At 37.1% G+C, this 20,840-nt stretch overlaps 1 pseudogene; it reads left to right on the forward strand.

Annotated features, from left to right (window-relative positions):
• Positions 1-426: 426 nt before the first annotated feature.
• On the forward strand, positions 427-1,982 carry LOC101616787 (annotated as a pseudogene).
• Positions 1,983-20,840: the final 18,858 nt, after the last annotated feature.

Here is a 20,840-nt window from a genome sequence, read left to right on the forward strand (position 1 = left end):
TAACATTGTAATATGAAAATTAGATGAAATTCATGTTGGTGTCTACAAGTAAGTTTTAATTAGAATTCCACAACAAACCCCAAAATTTACATAACATTCAAATTGTGTCAATGTCTTTGAAAATGTACAAACTTACCTAACATTTAACCTGATAAACTTTTGTGGAGGTAATTTGATTTGAACAACTGATAAGATAATAAATTATGCCCAATTTATTAAAAAATGCTTTTTATAATGTGAGTTCTATTTTATACTTTTGCATTATGTTATGCTATGTATACATATGAGAGAAAGGACAGTTATATAGATTTATAGATATAGAACTATTTCTTATGCTTTTATTGTCTGATTTTTTTTTTTTTTTTTTTTTTTTTTGATTTTGCAACTTGTTAAGATCTTCCCCTGAGAAGGGCGTCACCGACGACCATGGGCTCAGTGTTTAACCAGCAATTTGCAGGTGGCTGCGCCAAGACGGCGGACAAAGAGCCCGAGGAGCCTCCGGCGGACGTGGCCCGGGCGGCCGATGAACCGCAGCTGCTGCACGGGGCAGCATCTGGGCATCTGTAAGTGGTTCAACGTTCGCATGGGCTTCGGCTTTCTGTCCATGACCGCCCGCGCCGGGGTCACGCTCCACCCCCCCCCCACCAACCCCCCCCCACCCCCCCCCAACCCCCCCCACCCCCCCCCACCCCCCCACCCCCCCCCCCCGTGGACGTCTTTGTGCACCAGAGTAAGCTGCACATGGAGGGCTTCCGGAGCCTCAAGGAGGGCGAGGCAGTGGAGTTCACCTTTAACAAGTCTGCCAAGGACTTGGAATTCATCCGAGTCACCGGCCCTGGTGGGGTGTTCTGTGTTGGGAGTGAGAGGCGGCCCAAGGGGAAGAACCTGCAGAAACGCAGGTCCAAACGAGACAGGTGCTACAATTGTGGTGGTCTAGACCATCATGCCAAGGAATGCAAGCTGCCATTGAAAGGCCCAAGAATTCAGAAGCTCAGAAATACTATCACGCTCCAAGGGGAGCTTAAGTGGGCTCCCTGCATACCTCAAACTCCAGGCTTTACTCTCTGTTGGAAGCAAGTAAAGAATCCCTCTTCTCATTATATCAGAGCCCACTCCTAATATAAAACTAGGTAAAAGGGCATGAGATAGCCCTCAAGGATGGGAAATGAGTAATGAAGTGAACCACTTATTTGGTTTCTGTAAATAGCCTGCACCATAAGCCTTAATAGCCCACACTGTAAGCCTTAGTAGCCTACACTGTAAGCCTTAGTAACTCGCACCATAGGCTGTAGCAGCCTGCCTCAGACCACCAAGGTCATAGGAGGCTGATACCATACTCTGTTACCCCCACCTAAGGAATTGCACAAGTGCTGACCTCCAAGGTCACAGGAGACTGATACCACACTCTGCTACTCCCACCCAAGGACCTGCGCAAACGCTGACCACCAAGGTCATAGTCATAAGAGAGTGATTGGTCCATGAGGGGCTTGAGCAAAGTAAACTAATTGGCTTAGAAACTGTGGGGTGGCACAAACTGACTGGCTAACACCCTGCAGGGGCTCCTGATATTAAATAATGATTGGTCTAATACACAGGCTTTGTTAGAAACCCTATAAAAACTACCCCATTCCTGCATTCGGGGCTCTGCAGTCCTCTACCCCTGTGCGGTGTACGACTGTGGGCCCCAGCGCGCTTGGAATAAAATCCTCTTGCAGTTTGCATCAAGACCGCTTCTCGTGAGTGAGTGATTTGGGGTGTCGCCTTATTCAGGCAGAGCGTGGGGACCCCCTGCGGGGGTTTTTTCCTACACCACCCCAACACAAGAAGTGCCACTTCTGCCAAAGCATCAACCATATGGTGGCCTTATGCCCGCTGAAGGCCCAGCAGACACCCGGCTCCCAGGGAAAGCCTGCTTTGCTTACTTCCGGGAGGATGAGGAGGAGATCCACAGCCCCGCCCTGCTCCAAAAAGCCCAGAACTGACCCACGGGAATGGGCTGTTCTTTTGCTATCAGGAAGTTTCAAGAAGGCATTGGTGGAGTGGAGAAAGTGGGGGTAGGGTGGGCTGGGGGTGGCTGGCACTGCCATGTATCTCAGGCTGGTTTTTCCTGCACCACCCTATGTTCCCTTGGTGCAGGAGGGGAAACGCCAACCATGCTGTATCCAAATGCAAGTGAGGGCTTTGGAGCGGGGAGACCACCCTAGAACCTGCATCTGCTTTATCTTATGCTTTACCCCAAAACGTTAAGCTTGCCACAGTGGCGTGGTTAGGGACGTTATTCCCCTTCTGAAGAAGGGTGTAGAATATTGCCTCTACCAGGCAGGGTGTGCAACAAAAGCTTGAGACCAGATAAATGAACCCAAACCACAAGGTACCACATTCTGTGGGAGGGAAGCTCAGGAGCAAGGCAGGGTTTGTTTGTTTGTTTAAAAAATTTATGGTCACCGCTTGTTTATTCGTAACCCAGTCTTGGAATATGGTGCTGGAAACTATCTCAAGCAATGGGTTGTGGTGACCTTCCAAACAGGTAGCGGTGGGAGGAGCTGCTCCTACCTCCTTCCCATCCCTCTCTGGGTCAATGTGATTTTAATTTATTTCCTCCCTTGGATGCCTGCACCTTGGGTCCCACTTTCTCCAGGATGCCAATTGCACTGTGTGCGAATGACGTATCTTTGTGCATTTTAACATTTTTTTCCCCCTTAATATATTCTGCTTTTGTATTTTTGTATATTTTAATGTAAGGCCCTCGTTCCTGCACTGTGTTCTCAGGTGCATGAACAATCTCAGGGATAAATCAGCAGCAGCTCACGGTCTGCACAGCGGGAATACTTTTTTGTTGTTATCATCATGGAGAGCATCCATTTGGAGAGCATAGCCTATTGAACTACCTCATTTTTGCCAAGTACAGCTCGTGGTTTTTTATTTTATTTTTTATTTTTTGGTTATTTATTTATTTATTTATTTATTTCCTGTCAGTGTCCCGGAAACCCCCTCCATTTAAAAAATGTGAAAAGACCAGGTGTTAATTGGGTCACCCCATGACTTGATCGCCTTCAGCTGGAAGATTGGAAATTTGTGTAACTAGGAAAAGGTGGTACAGAAAGCTGGGCCAGGGGAAAGGCTCAGAGAAGCCGTGCATGGTTAAGTGATGGTTGTCTAATCCCAGGGCACAGAAATTGATATTCGTACCAAATCCCCCCTTCACCAGATCAGTCTGTGCGTGTGTGTGTGTGTGTGTGTGTGATTGAAAAAAATGCAAGTTTGTAAGGATGAGGTATTTTTATGGCGTTAGGGATTGAACCTTAGGCCTCATGTGTGCTAGGCATGCACTTTACCACTGAGCTACATCCTCAGCCTGATAAGGATGAGTTTTCAGACCCTTGTTCTACTCTGTGTGGCCCAGGGATAGATAACATGGAAGAAAGACCAGCCTCAGATCATAACCTTTCAAGATCTTGGCTTCCAGGGAGACCGGAGGCAGGGTCCTGCCCTGCTGCAGTAGTAGTTGATAGTGTGGTGGTAGCTGAGGGAGAAAAAGGGGGTTTTGTTTACATGCTGTGAGATCACCACAAACCTACCTCACTGTTGAAATGGGACAAATACAATAGAATGCATTGGGTGGTGTGTGTCTGCTCCTGGTTTCCTGTCTCCCCAAATGCTGCCCCCCTCTAATTATGGTAGTTCTCTGGGCTTTGTAGGACTTCACTGAGTCTCTGAGTTGGTGATGGCTTAGGTGGCCTAGTTTTTGTAAATATAATGTGTTGGTCTTAATGTTCTTTGGGGTTTTATTGTTTACAAAACTTTTTGTATTGAGAAAAATAGCCAGAGCATCTTTGACAAAAGGTTCTGCACCAGACAAAAGGATCTGAAACATAATTGGGGGAGGAGGGCCCTCTTTCATAGTGACAATATTAAACCATGTGTTTTGTGCTCCCACTCTCCCATTTTGGACCACAACCTCTGTCTTTGACACAGCCTCTCCTCTACACTCTTCTCCCTCTAAAGAAAACTTGCACACACTCAGATACATTTAATTCTTGAAGTATTTCTACAACTCTTAAATGATGTGTGCAGAAATACTAAGGAAGCTCGGGACCCCTACCCCTTGGTCCCAACCTGAGTCAAAATCGTATTTTTGGTGGTGTTTTGAGAGAGGGTCCAGTTCTGAAGTCCAGCTTTGCCTCAATCTCCTCCTGCCTTATCCTCTGTCATTTTGGGATTACAGATGTGAGTCATTACTCCCAAACCATTTATTGGTTTAATTCTTACCAAACATGCTTTGGGGTGTTTGGATAGGTTAGACCTACTTATTCTGTAATCCTTAAGTGAGAGAAGCAACTGGGGGCCTCCCATGTAGAAAGTGGGTCTGGAGACCAGAAAAGGGAATATGAATGTATATTCAAATCACTCAGGAACTTTTTATGCAGGTGCAAGAAACTTATGTCAAAGTGGCACAAGATTGTTTAATAGGAGACGGACGAATGTAACTCCATGTTTACTGCTAGAAACCAAAGCTTGCGAGAAGTCTTGAATTTATGGGGAGGGAGGGGGGAAGTGTGTCCCTGTTTGTTCTCTCCCCATCCCTTCTCTTTCCTGAACTGCAGGAGACTACGCCCTCTGGGGCTTTGGTGGCCCCTTCACTGGGGTGTTTATATTTCTTGGTTGATTTTGCTGTACTCCATCCTTATTTTCTAATCATTTTGTAAAACGTGCTGACTCTTCCTACCCTTCTTTTCCTGGGAGAATAAAGACTTATTGGTACTCGAAAAAACAAAAACAACAACAACAAAAATAAGATCTTCCCCTGAGTCTTCATCAGCTATTTTTTGCCATCCCTTTATCATATCTCCCTTATGTTTAATTGTTATTTATTTATTTATTTGAGAGTGAGATAGGGAGAGGCAAAGAGAAAGAGAGAATGGGAAATCCAGGTCCTCCAGCCACTGCAAACAAACTCCAGATGCATATGCCCCCTTGTACATCTGGCTTTACATGTATCCTAGGGAACCAAACCAAGCTCCTTAGGCTTTGCAGGCAAATGCTTTAACCAGCAAGCCAAGTCCTTGGCCCTTATGTTTAATTTTTTGTTAAGATTCCTAATAAATTATCTTTAGCTAGCTGTCTTTTTTTTTTTTTTTTTAGTTTTACTATACTGTGAAACATAAGACTCTGCATCCATGTCAATAATGTGCTGTGAGGATCTTTCCCCAACTTTCCCTTTATCATCTCCTTCCTATCAGTCCCATCTTCCCCCACATATAGCATTTGACTTCTACTTTCACATCATCTGTAGATACATGATTTTAGTGAATCTATAATGTCTACTATCTACAAACGAGAGAAATGTGACATTTGTCTTCCAGAGCCTGAATTTGCACAATATGATTATTTGTAGTTGCTTTTTTGAGAAAATGACATAGCTTCATTCTTTATTGATAAAAATACACTTTATATACCGTATTTTCATCAGCCATTTCTCTATTGATGGAAAACTTGGTTTGTTTTGGTTTCATAAGTTAGCATTTTGGGGTACTAAAATAAACATATATGTACAAGTATATCTGAAATATGTTGCCTGAGAATTTGGTGGGTGGGATGTAAATTGTAAAGAATGTTATACGTGGGTCCAACAGCAAAGAAGAAGAAGAGGGGGGGAGAAGGAAAAGGGGGGAAAGAAGAAGAAAGAAAAATGAAATAAAGAAGAAAGAAAGAACAAACAAAAGAAAGAAGGAAGGAAAGAAAGAAAGAAAGAAAGAAAGAAAGAAAGAAAGAAAGAAAGAAAGAAATAGAAGCTGAGGTGTCAAAAATATTTCAGCTGATAAACGTCAAAATGAGAGTAGGGATGAACTCTGCTTGTTCTCATCTTCAAATTCTTCCCACAATACTAATACTGAATTTTCACGTGAAGCATTTATCAGTAACTACTTAGAATGAAAACTTTGGAGTCCGGGTGGATCCTCCCACTTGATTTCAGAATGCAACTCAACCTCACTCCTAAATAAGTTTCATGAACTATATTGGGTTTCTCATGGACTTTGAGCTCAGATATTATTATTATTTTATGTTATTATATTATATATTATATTATATCATATTATATATATTATTAAAGGGTTTATTTTTCATCAATATTTTCTATAATTTTAAGTAACATTTTTCTACATTTAATGTACTTTGAAATTTGTATTGAGCAAACTATATTAAGAGAACAGTAGTTTTCTGTGATTCTGGAGTGCTTTAATTATACTAACAAATAGCACTTCAAAAAAAACAAAAATAAAGTTACCAGCTGCACCATACTAACTGCCTGTGGCAGGTTAGATTTGGAGGTTGATTTCACCAATTCTTCAAACATACCAGAATATCTCTACTAGTTTACTACCTTCCCACAGACAGCTCAGAATATTTTTTTTTGCATCTCTGATGTTAATGGTACTATGATTTTTTAAATGCATTTTACAATATTCTATTTAGAAATATCATTTAATCAGATCATGTCTCTAATTTTTAATTGTATTAGTTTCTTAAACTTGAGTTGTTTGAGTCCTCCATGCTAAAAAGAAAGAAAAGGAAAAACACACATATAAGGAACTTGGATAAAACAAATAATACTCAAATATTAGTTAATACAAGAGAGCAAAGGTAAAACCAGAAGAAGTACAAAATAAGAAAAGTGGCAAAAATAAATACACACGTTTCAATAATAACATCAGTGGCCTAAATGCCCCAACCAAAAGATGTAGGTTTGCAGACTGGGTTGAAAAGCAGGATCCTTCAATTTGTTGCCTCCAAGAAACTCACCTTTTTACAAATGATGGACATTATCTTAAGGGGAAAGGTTTAAAAATGGTGTTTCAAGAAATGGTCCTGGAAAACAAGCAGGTGTTGCTATATTAATATCTGACACAGTAGACTTCAACCCAACATTAATTAGGAAAGATAAGGAAGGTCGCTTTATATTGGTTAAAGGAACACTCCAATAGGAGGACATTACAATCTTAGACATATGTACCTAACATGGGTGCAAACAACTTCACCAGACAAACACTATTAGAACTAATGTCACAGATAACACCAAACACAGTTGTAGTGCATGACTTCAACAGCCCACTCTCATCAATTGACAGGTCATATGGGCAAAAACTAAACAGATACATCTGGATTAAATGAGGTTATAGAACAAATGGACCTAACAGATATACACACGACATTTCATCCAAATGCTACAGGATACACATTATTTTTAGCAGCTCATGGAATAGAACATATATTAGGACACAAAGAAAATCTTAACAAATTCAGGAAAATTGAAATAATTCCTTGCACTCTATCTGATCACAATGGGATCAGACGACAAATCAATAGCAGGAAAAGGTACACACCATTCACAAAATCATGGAAACTAAACAATACACTGCTAAACGATGAATGGGTCAATGAAGAAATCAAAAAATTCATAGAGTCAAATGATAATGAAAACACAATACACCAAAACCTTTGGGACACAATGAAGGCAGTTCTAAGAGGGAAATTTATATAAGTGCCTATATTAAGAAATTAGAGGGCTGGAGAGATGGCTCAGTGGTTAAGCACTTGCCTGTGAAGCCTAAGGACCCTGGTTCGAGGCTCGACTCTCCAGGACCCACGTTAGCCAGATGCACAAGGGAGTGTACGCGTCTGGAGTTCGTTTGCAGTGGCTGGAAGCCCTGGTGCGCCCATTCTCTCTCTCTCTCTCTCTGTCTGCCTCTTTCTCTCTCTGTCACTCTCAAATAAATAAATTTAAAAAAATTAAAAAAAAATAAAATAAAAAAGAAATTAGAAAAGTCACAGGTAAACAACTTAGTTCTTCACCTTACATCCTTGGTAAAAAAGGAACAAGGCAACCCAAAAATTAGTAGAAGGGAAGAAATAATAAATATAATGAATATTAATTATAAATAATATATTAATAATAATGAAAATTAATAATAATAACTAATGAATTAATGAAATAGAAACAACAACAACAACAACAAAAAAAAAACAATCCAAAAAATCAATGAAAAAATATTTGGTTCTTTGAAAGGATAAACAAGATTGATAAATACTTAGCAAAGCTGACCAAAAGAAAAGAAAGAGACACAAGTTAATAAAATTAGAGATGAAAAAGGCACTATCACAACAGATGCCAGAGAAATTAAAAAAATCAAAGGATTGGCTGGAGAGATGGCTTAGCAGTTAAGAGCTTGTCTGTGAAGCCTAAGTATCCCATTTTGAGGCTCGATTCCTCAGGACCCACGTTGGCCAGATTCACAAGGGGGCACACACATTTGAAGTTCATTTGCAGTGGCTGGAAGCCTGGTGTGCCCATTTTCTCTCTCTCTCTCTCTCTCTGCCTCTTTCTCTCTCTGTCTGTCACTCTCAAATGAGTAAATAAAAACAAACAAAAAATGAAAAAAAAAAATCAAAGGACATACTATTAGGATATATATTCCACTAAATTTGAAAATCTGAAAGAAATGGATGATTTCCTTGATTTATATGACCTACCTAAATTAAATTAAGATGAGATTAACCATTTAAATAGACCTATGATAAGTATAGAGATCAAAGCAGTTTTCAAAAATCTCCCAACTAAAGAGTCCATTCCCTGATGGACTCACGGGTGAATTTTACTAGACTGTCATGGAAGAACTAAAACCAATGCTTCTTAAACTTTTCCATAAAATAGAAAAATAAGAAGGAATCCTACCAAACTCCTTCTATGAAGCCAACATCACCAATACTAAAACCAGGGAAAGATAAAACAATAAAAGAAAATTACAGACCTATCTCCTTCATGAACATAGGTGGAAATATTCTCAACAAAATATTGGCAAACAAAAATACAAGAATATATCAGAAAGATCATTCACCCCAACCAAGTAGGCTTTATCCCAGAGATGCAGGGATGGCTCAACATATGGAAATCAATAAATGTAATACATTCTATAAATGGACTACAGGACAAAAATCACATGATTGTCTCACTAGATGTAGAAAAAGCATTCTACAAAATCTATCATCTCTTCATGGTAAATTTCCTACAGAGACAGGGAATAGAAGGAACATATCTCAACGTAATAAAGGCTATTTATGAAAAGCCCACAGCCAACATAATACTAAATGGAGAAAAACTCGAAGTTTTTCCATTAAAACCAGGAAGAAGATAAAAGTATCAACTGTCCCCACTTTTATCTAATATAGTACTGGAAGTCTTAACCATAGCAACAAGTCAAGAGACACACATAAAAAGGATTCAAATTGGAAATGAAGAGATCAAGTTATCATTATTTGCAGATGACATGATTCTATATATATAGGACCCAAAAGACTCTAGCAGAAAACTGTTAGAGCTGATAAACACCTACAGCCATGTAGCAGGATACAAAATAAATACACAGAAATTAGTAGCATTCCTATATGCTAACAACAAACATACAGAGAATGAAATCAGAGAATCATTCCCATTCACAAATGCATCAAAGAAAATAAAGTACCTTGGAATAAACCTAACCAAGGACGTAAAGTATCTCTACAATGAAAACTTTAAAACACTCAAGCGAGAAATTATAGAAGATAGTAGGAAATGGAAAGACATCCCTTGTTCTTGGAATGGGAAGAATCAATATTGTGAAAATAGCACTCTTACCAAAAGCAATCTATACATTTAATGCAATTCCCATCAAAATTCCAATGGCATTCTTCATGGAAATAGAAAATACAATCAATGAAGAATGAACATACCACAATCTATTTATAGGCAGATCATCACAGATATATTATACTTTATACCCACACATGTCATCACTTCAAACACATATTTTGTAATTCTTTGATCTCCAAATACACCTGCTGAAACCATCATTGATATATTATATTTCATTAAGAGAAGATAGTATTCAGGAGTAGATGGTACTAATAAATATGACTGTGAGATAATAGTTTTAAAGAAACAACAATATTTTCAACTACTTAATATAGGTGGTTTATCAAGGCTTGTGGTAGGACATATCTTTCTATAAACTTAATTTTTACATAATTGAAGCAAGTCTTTAAAATGAAAGTGCTGTCATTGAAAATATAGTTTCATTTTACAGAATTTATACATTAACAAAGCATTGCTCTAATTATCATATTGCATGCAAATGAGTTACTAGGTGATTGTGCTTTACCAATCTTAACAACCCATTTAGATATTTTTCCTTTACATCCATTCAGCTATCCAGGCACTGCTTATGCAGGGATACTCCAACTAACAATCAAGTTTCTTTGCCAGTCCTAATATTATGATCATTACTGTAGTGTGTAAGTTGATGTTTCCATTTCAACTCTGAGAAAATCATGTGACTATGAGGTATGGCTGGCATGATTACCTCTACTAAAATGCAGAAGACATATGACTTATAAGGCAAGGCAAGGAGACAAGTTTCTGTGAAGGTAATCATATAGGTTAAGTACTTCCTACTATGTCACATCCATAATAAAAACTAATGAATTACTGTCACAAACGCATGAACTATAACCGCCAGAAAGATATAGATCACAAGAGCAAAGGCTTCAGGAATTGTTAGTAATTTAATACTGACCAATTGAAGGCTTGGCTTGTGTGACCAATTAAGGACATGGAAAAATTAATTTATTACATTCTATACATTATATTCTATAAATTGGAGGACCATAACTTTTGCCCTATTTCTTTGTTTTTGCAATATATTTTGTGAGTGCTTAATTATTAGTTACTTTTCTCACATCTGTGCCAAAATACCTGAGAAGAAGAAACACCAAGAATGGTTTATTTTTGGTAATAATGCCAGGAAAATAGTCCTTCATGGTGAAAAAGGCATAGTGAAGAAGTGGAAGATGGTTGGTAACATTGAGTCCACAGGCAGAGAGCAGAGAATAGGGAACTTTGATGGGCAGCAACATTTCTCCTTTTTTATTCAGTCTGAGAATGGAGCCCATAATCTGGTGCCAGCCACATTTAGGGTGTGTCTTTTTATCTTAATTACCCTAATTTAAAAGCTCTCTAGCCTGGTGTGGTGGCACATGCCATTAAGACCAGTACTCGGGAGGCAGAGGTAGGAGGATTGCCATGAGTTTGAGGCCACCCTGAGACTCCTTAGTGAATTCCAGGTCAGCCTGGGCTAGAGTAAGACCTCACTCAAAAACAAACAAACAAACAAACAAAAAAGCTCTCTAGGCTATGCTCATATGTTTAATACTATGGTGGTTCTAAAGCTCATCAAACTGAAAAGGTTAATTATCTCAATCATAAAGGATTTTTGCATATCTCACTTTCCATACTAATATAGGTAAAAATGTATTGGTGAATTATAATATGTAAATTAATAAAAATATTAGTGTATACTGTGACAGTGGTATCACAGAAATTGAGAATGAGCAAATTATGATTATAATGAATCATTGAAAGTAAGATGTAAATTGATTTGGCATTTCGGTTAATTATTTCTTAACTAAGTAGAATATAATCTAAAATATTGTATTTTTAGAATAATCTTAGCATAATTAACATTAACATATAAATATTAGAGAAACAAAACATCCTTAAGATTTGCAGACATCTAATTGTCTAAACGTAAATTGTACTACATACTATCTCAATATTAGAGGATGCCTGGTCTCCGTTTCCCAGGATGAGAAAACAAGAGTTTTAGAAAGTACATATACACATGACTAGATTTTATAATGACAATCTTCTTAATGCATGAGTATGGGAATATTTTGTTTTCAATATTTTTCACACCAATTTATTGCACTTCAATGTTTTCATTTTATTTTGTTTTGTTTTTCCAGTTGAAGGGTTGTGACAACCTAAATTCAGGCAAGCCAAAGAAAATTGTATATATTGACTTTCATTTTAACTGCATATATTAATTCTCAGCTTCCTTGACACATTTTAGTATAATTCTCACAGTATTTCAATTTTTTCATGATTATAGAAACTTCACTCATAAAAGATGGCAAAGCAATCTGATAAACATTGTGTGTCTCCTAATAGCTTCGCCAGCTCATGCCTATAAACACAACTTCCATTCTGCAGATAGTAAATTCATAGACAATTTCACTTTTCAGATTTTTCACTGAAGAGACACATTGTGAACAGCTGTAGCTTCTCCTAATGGTTCTGCTTCTGGTTAAGATGTGCCAATTAAAATACTTTCCAGGTATTTTAGGAAATTAGTGAGATAGGAGAGGAGGCCAAAATATTAATATTAGCAATACCTTGGAATATATTAATTCCAAATTTCATAACCTTTATTTTGCATATAGTTTGACATTGATACACATTGTGAGTAGGAGTTGTAAGAGGCTGAATCATGAAATATCTACAACTTCTAGAAAGACAGCAGGAGCCTATCACATATGATGGTGTATCTCCTGTCCTTTCACTAATATTTATATTTTGTGACATAGGACAGATGGTATGTACAACTATTGCTTCCTCATATATTTGTTGTCCTGCTTTGAATCTGTGATATTTGAAGTGATTCAAATTATTTCTTAATTTAGTAAAGTCCTATTTTAATGAGACTTCTTTTTGCTTGTTTGCTTGTTTGTTTTGGAGACAAGTTCTTTTTATGTAGCAAAGACTGACCTTGAAACTTTGATTCTCCTGTCTGGCTATAATGCACTGAGATAACAGGTATGCCACCAAGCCTTACTTAAAGGCACAGTTTAAGAACTGGGGAGATTGCAAAGGGGTTAAAGTGCTTGACTGCAAAGCATAAAAACCCAGCTTCAATTCACCAGTACCCCATTAAAGCCAGACGCACAAGGTGGTGCATGTATCTGGAGTTCATTTGCAGTGGCTAGAAGCCCTGAGATACCTATTCCCTCTATTCTCTTTCTTTCTCTCTTTCCCTGTTTTCCACTCTCAAATGCACAAATAAAAATAAAATAAACAAAAAATATTTAAAACTGACTTTACAAGAAACATCTGTGACAAATTATTTGTTTAATTACTTAATAATTAGTTATGTTGTAGAAAAATAATTCAGTTTTTCTTTCAGTGTACTCTTTATTATGTTTGACAATACTAATTAATTATAAATAATGATTAATAATAATGGTAGATATATTTAAAATGAATGTGAGAAAACCAGATCTTTCCTTGTTTTTGGCAGTTCAGAAACTGAAAAAATATGAGTGCTTATAGCCAATAGAGAGTGGCCCACTGAATATAAGTCTTTTAGAACACAATAACAATGTTGTAATAATTATGAACCCTGATGTACTTTAAATTTATGCAAAATACACTTTAGTTTTAGTGAATAATCATTGCTATCTTAAAACAGAGAATTTAAAACTTTTGGTTTTGTTGAATAGGCTATCATTTAGATATTGAATCTCACAGTAAACTTGATATATTTCCCTTTAGTAGCCACAAACATACTCTGAAAATTACTTCTCATTTTGAACAAAATGAAATATAAGACTTTAGTACCTTAGTGTACTTTCATATAACTAAAAAAAAAACAAAAACATAATTATCCATGAGACACTGATATTAAAACTCCTCTAATACAACATCATGTATTCAATGCCAGCTCTTCACTCACTGAAAATAGTCACCTTCTTGAATCAGCATGTTCTGTTGCATTATACTTGGTTAAAAAGAATAGCAAAAATAAGTTAGAACATTTTATGTTTCATCCTTCCATAACTCAAATGTGGTCATTACTAGAAAGGGAAAACCATAAATAACTCTTCTGACTCTTTCATAAGGATTTTAAATCATTCATATGCAGAAAGCTGATAAGTAAAATGAAGGGAATATACTGCAAGCCCGTTATGTTCCTTTTCTTAGTAATATATTTCTGATAGGTTGCTTATGACTCAGTATCTCCTCTTCCCAAGCTGTTGTGATGTGGGTAGAGAAAGCAGCTCCATGTCCCTTTTATTGCCCTCAATAGGTGTTAGACAGGTTGGCAGGTGCCATTATCCTGGATATACACTGAATAGGATTAGTTACTGATATGACAAATATAGGAAACATTGCTTCTTCTTTTTCTGCTATGTCAAGAATGTTTTTCTCCAGGGAACATTCCATTGTGACCAGGTCATTTTTGTGCTCCAAAAGTTTATTACGGCTATATGTGATTTCTAAAATGCATATTTCCATAGAATTTGTGAATACAAGACAGACAGCAAGGAAATTGGGGGAAAACGCTATATATGTTGAAAGAGAATTTTGAAAAAGAAAAGTATTTTAGGTGAAAAATCTTCTAAGGTTTGAAATAATGTATTAAATATTAAAGGTAAACTGCTATAATGCAAGGTTAAAGAATGTAAAAGTAACCACAAATAAATCACTCAGTTAAGCTAATTTATCATTAATTTTGTTTAATTAAGCTGGAAATTTTATCTGGGTAGTATGTATCAGTATGTACAGGTCAAAGTGACACCGTAGAAAATGTGTGAGCATTTCATTAAGTCTCAATCTCAAGACTACACTCTCTCTTCTTATTACATTAGTGGCCTTGAGGATAATAGTTTCCAGTCTTAACTTTATATGTTTTTTTTAAATAAATTGGAAGTGTTAATAAAATCACCAGGTATTGTAAATAGAAGAATAGATTACTGAGGGTAGATAGGCCTAACTGAGGTCAGGGGAAGAGATTTAGCAAATGAAAGGTGGGGAAGAGCTAATTAAAATATAAGAGGCTATGAGTAAGTCATATGGAAACCATCTTTGTTGGAAAATGGCACACCCAGAATCATTGTTATTAGAAAAGTTTCAGTGCCAACGATGGGACACCTTCCAGTGAGTTGTTGTCCAAGAAGTTTCCTGACTCCCCAAAACATTACAGGCTATTGCTAATACTCTTGCCTTCCCACCAGGATCAGTTGGTAAGACCCTACTGCTGAAGACTCCACAAGCATGTTCTGCAAGGCCACTGGGAAATCCTACTGGAGATGAGTTAAAAAACTCATCCCTCTTGTAGACCAGCTAAAAGAAAGCTGGAAAAAGCTATGGTGTGTAAAAAAAAAAAAAAAAAAAAAAAAAAGGTTCACACACACACTAAAAAGCTACACTGCCTGAACTTCCACAGGAGCAAGAGAATTCATCATTGGAGATTAACAAAACAAAAACAAAAACAAAACAGTGAATACTGCAAGCCTTAAATTTGACCATCCAATCCAAATGAGCCAATTGGTGCAATAGTGTCATGTCTGTCATGGGGGAAACCAACCACTCTCTAATTGGACTGGAGGCCCACTCCATGGGAGAAAATACATGCCTGATACTGAAAACCTCTGATGGGGGAAGTCATGAGCCCTAGGGCTATAATGCCTGCTGGTATCTGGCTAAATGTATATACTATGCTCACCAAACTACCTGGTAAGCACTTCTCTTAAGGTTCAGTAATAATTCTACTCTCACTTTTGGTCTGAGAATCTTCTCTTTTCAGATTGTGGTAACTTTGAGATGACTCAGAAGGTAACATAGTGCTGACATGAAGTAACAAAGGACTGCTCAGTGATGAAACATCTCCATCATATCTTCCTAGGCTCAGGGCCCATTATAAAAGAGGTGGAAGAAAGAATTAAGAGCCAAAGGAAGAGTAAGACTGCTTACAATGCATCTTGCCAGACACAAAATGGCCTGGATATTCATGACCTCACAGTGCCTGACATTACTTACTCAAGTCCATCATAATAAGAGTAAAAGATGATGACATCAAAATAAAAAAGAGAATGATTGAGAGGGGTAGGAGATATGATGGCGAGGGGAGTTGCAAAGGGAAAGTGGAGGGAAGGGAATTACAATGTTTTATTATCTATATTTATGGAAGCTGTCAATAAAAAAATCAAAATAAAAAAAAATCACCAGTTTACCATGGTATTAAAATTACACAAATTTGGGCTGTAGAGGTGGCTTAGTGGTTAATTGTTTGACTGTGAAGCCTAAAGACCCTGGTTTGAGGCTCGATTCCCCAGGACCCACGTTAGCCAGATGCACAAGGGGGTGCATGTGTCTGGAGTTTGTTTGCAGTGGCTGGAGGTCCTGGCGCGCCCATTCTCTCTCTCTATCTGCCTCTTTGTCTCTATGTCTGTTGCTTTCACATAAATAAAAGTACCCCCCCCCAAAAAAATACACAAATTTGGTTGAATTGTCTTTGCTTATTGACAATAGTTGTATAATTTATTTTCCCTTCTTATACCTAATGTATCATTTATCATGGCGCTAATGTCTTTCAGCCTTTATACACATATATAGTATTTACTTTGAAAACTATATGGTTTATTAAAATTTTTATTTTATAAAGTGAGAATTTTAAAGAAGTTAGGAGACTCACTCAAACAATGTTATTGCAGACAGATAATCAGACACTAGGACATATAAACTAAAAAAAAAATGGATTATAAGCTAAATAATTTAGCATGAACACTAGCATCAAAATAAAATGTCTGACAATATTTTCTCAGTTTTACAACTAGAAATATATAAGTGAATGCTAACAGGGAAAAAAGACATGTGTTTAGTAGAATAGTTTACCTATGTATTGTTCCTTTGTTTTTATTTTTATTAAAACTTAAATATAGAATAAATATAGAATCAAATCCAGGGGTAGGTAGATATTTCACATTGTTATTAATGTTCCATGTTTTTTATATATATGCCTCACTCAAGGATGGATGCAGCTCTAGTAATAGAATCCATATGGCAGAAAACAAAAGATAAAATGCACCATGTTATCTAAGAGACAAGTCTAATATATATGCCCATATTATTAATTAAACAAATAAAATCTCACAAATTCAAAAAAGAATGTTGTGGAAGAAACTGTTTACAAATATCAACTATGGAAAAACCTAATCCTATTTTTGCATATCCTATAAACTCTTTTTCAAGGACCTTTTTTGAATTATACCTTTTTTTATTTACTTGACAGAGAATGAGAGAGACAAAAATGATTGAGAGAAACAGTGGGTACTCCAGGGCCTCTAGCCACTGCAAATGAACTACAGATGCACGTGCGATCTTTTGCACTTGGCTTACAAAGGTGCTGGGGAATTGACCCTGGATCCTTTAACAATGCAGGCAAGCATCTTAATTACTAAGTCATCTCTCCAGCTCCAATGTAAACTTTTTAAAGAATATTTAGTTCCACACTCTTCCACTTAAATGACCATTGCATTACTTTCATGATTATTGTTAAAAATTACCAAAAACATAGTATGACAGATAATACAAAGTAATATCTTATGATTGGGAACATCAGCAGTCTCAAATGAATAATGTGTTTCTTCTTGGTACTTTCAAGTGGAATGTAGTACCTCACTTGCTATCTCTTTTGCATCATAAAAGCCAATTCTGGGCTGGGGAAATGGCTCAGCAGTTAAAGGCACTTGCTTGCATGATAGCATGATAGCCTGAGTTTGATTCTCAAGTACTCCTGTGAAGACAGATGCATTATGTGGTGCAAGTATCTGGAGTTCCTTTTCAGTAGCAGGAAGCCCAGGAATAGGTATAGCCTTTCTCTCTGTCGCACTCTCTCTGTATATCTGTCTCTCTCTCTCTCTTTGCATCTCTCCCTTAAACAAATATTTTCTCACATTCATTGGGAAATCTATTGTCTCTGTGTATGTTATGTTTGTGTATAAATTTTAGTTTCATATGACCCTGTTGGTTGAGTGATTGTTAAATTTCTTGGGCTACTGCGGTTTTGTCCAGTAAGTGTTTCCCCACCCCATAATCATGGAGAGTTCCTCATATTTTTTCTTCCAGTAGAAGAAGAGTTTCGGATCTTATGTTGAGGTCTTTAATCAATTTGGAATTGATTTTTGTTTAAGGTGAGATGAGTGGGTCTATTTTATGTTTTTGTTTTTTTTTTTTTTTCATATGCCTATCCAATTTGTCTAGTACCATTTGTTGAACATGCTGTCTTTTCTTAATTCTACTTTTTATTTTTATTTTTTGTTTATTTATTTATTTGAGAGCGACAGGCATAGAGAGAAAGAGGCAGGGGGAGAGAGAAAGAGAGAGAGAGAGAGAGAGAGAGAGAAGAGAGAGAGAGAGAGAGAGAGATAGTGCACCAGGGCCTCCAGCCACAGCAAATGAACTCCAGACACGTGTGCCCCCTTGTGTATCTGGCTAATGTGGGACCTGGGGAATCGAGCCTGGAACTGGAGTCCTTAGGCTTCACAGGCAAGTGCTTAATGACTAAGCCATCTCTCCAGCCCCTCTTAATTGTACTTTATTGGCACCTTTGTCAAAAAACAACTTGCTGTAGTTACTTGACCCAAGGTCTGGGTCATCAGTTCTGTTCAATTGTTCGATGTTTCTGTTTTTATTTCAGTACCATGATATTTTTATTATGGCTTTGTAGTGTAGCTTCAGATCGGGTTTGGTGATACCTCCAAAGGAGTTTCTTTGGCTGAGGATATCTTTTGGTTTCCAAGACCTGTTGTGATGTGATTTCATATGAATTTTGAGATAATTTATTCTATCTCTGTGAAGAATGAAGCTGTAACTTATATTGGTATTGACTTTAATCTATATATTCCTTTTGGCAGAATTTCCATTTTCACAATATTAATCCTACCTATCCAGGAGCAAGGGGTCTTTCTACCCTTTCAAGTATTCCTCAATTTATTTCTTGAGTTTGTGTGTTTGTTTGTTTGTTTTCTTTACATAGGTCTTTCACATCCTTGGTTAATGCTATTCCAAGGTAGCTATTTATTTTTTTGTTGTTGTTGTTGCTATTGAAAATGGGACAGCCTTGCTGATTTCATTCTCTGTATATTTGTCCTTTGTATACAGAAAATCTATTTTTTTTGTAGATTTTGCATCTTTCCACTTTACTGAAGGAATTAATCACAATTAGATGTTTTGAGATGGAGACTTCTGTGTCATTTATATATAGTATCATGTCTTCTGCTAATAGGCCTAACAACTTCTTACTTTCCAATTTGTACCCCTTTTATTTCTTTCTCCTGTCTTATTGTTGGGCTCATACTTCTACTACTATGTCAAAGAGCAGTGATGAGAGTGGGCACCACTGTGTTATTCCTGATCTTACTGGGAGCTCCTTCAGTCTTTCTGCATTAAGTATTATTTGGGTTTAGTTGCTTTATACATGGCTTTATTGTGTTGACATATAAACTCCCCATGCCTATTCTTTCCAGTGTTTGATTATGAAGTGGTGTTGCATTTTGCCAAAGGCCATCTCTGCATCTATTGAGATCATGTGATTCTTATGATTAAGTTTATGTATGTGGCATCTTATGTTGACCAATTTCTGTAGGTTGAACCTTCCTTGTTTCCCTAGGATGAAGCCTACTTGATTAAGATGGATAATTCTTTTGATATGTTGTTGAATTTGGTTTGAGGATCTTGTTCAGTATCTTTACATCTAAGTTCATCAGAGATATAGGTCTATAGTTTTCTTTTCTTATTGTTTCTCTGTCTGGTTTTGGTAATATGGTGATAGCAGCTTCATGAAAGAAGTGGGAGAGGGTTCCGTCCTCTCTGATTATGTGAAACAGTTTGAGAAATATGGGTGTTAGTTATTCAATGAAGATTTGATATAATTCAGATGAAAAACATCCAGTCCTGGACTTTTAATTTTGGGGAGGTTTTTGATTATTATTTCACTCTCCATGGATGTGATTGGTTTGTTTAGAACATTGATTTGATCTAATTAATTTTGGTAGGTGAGATGTGGCTAGGAATTCACCCATTTTCTTTCCACATTATTCAGTTTTGTGGAGTAGAGGTTTTGGAAGTATGTCCTGATGATTCTTACAATTTTATTGGTACCTGTTGGGAACTCCCCTTTTTCATTTCAGATTTTGTTAATTTGTGCCTTATTTTTCTTTCTTTCTTTTTTTTTTTTTTTTTTTTTTTTACCTTGATCAAATTGGCCAGGGGATTATCAATGAGGTTTAATTTTTCAAAGAATCAGTTCTTTGCTTCATCAAATTTTAAATTGTTTTCATAGCTTCCAATTCATTAATTTCTGATCATGATTGTTTCTTTCTGTCTGGAGCTCTTAGGTTTGGATTTTAATTTGGGATCTCTCTCTCTCTCTCTCTCTCTCTCTCTCTCTCTCTCTCTCTCTCTCGGTTATGAAGGCATTAATCTCTCTAAGAATTATCCCCTTAAGATTGATTTCATTGTGTTGCATAAGTTTTGGTAAATTATGTTTTGATTATCATTCTATTCTAGAAATTTTACAATTTCTTGAGATAGATTTCTGGCAAAATGCAACCCATTACCTAGAAAGAAACACACTTGGGTGTTTGTGTTGGTATCATCTTAGAGTGTTACCCTGGCTATTGGCAAACTCCTTGCTCCAACTACCATCTTGCCTCAACCTCGTAAGTGGCTATAAAAAGGCATGTGCATCCAGCTTTCTTACACTTCTATGGAAGTCAATACACTGTCAGACATGAAAACTAAGAATTATTTGGGCACTGAAATTTTTCATGTGATGCTAGCATAAAAGTGAAAAATACACAAAAATAATGAAAGAAAGAACACAGAAATTTATCACATACCATCAACTTGTCACTAAAGAAACCTCAATGAATACAGTTCAGGACAATTTTTTTTTGGTTTATTTTTATTTATTTATTTGAGAGCTACAGACAGAGAAAGAGGCAGAGAGAAAGAGAGAGAGAGAGAGAGAGAGAGAGAGAGAGAATGAATGGGCACTCCAGGGCCTCCAGCCACTGCAGACGAATTCCAGACGCGTGCGCCCTTTTGTGCATCTGGCTAACGTGGGTCCTGGGGAATTGAGCCTCGAACTGGGGTCCTTAGGCTTCACAGGCAAGTGCTTAACCACTAA

Source organism: Jaculus jaculus, chromosome 3, assembly GCF_020740685.1.
Source record: "Jaculus jaculus isolate mJacJac1 chromosome 3, mJacJac1.mat.Y.cur, whole genome shotgun sequence".
NCBI classification, from domain to species: domain Eukaryota; kingdom Metazoa; phylum Chordata; class Mammalia; order Rodentia; family Dipodidae; genus Jaculus; species Jaculus jaculus.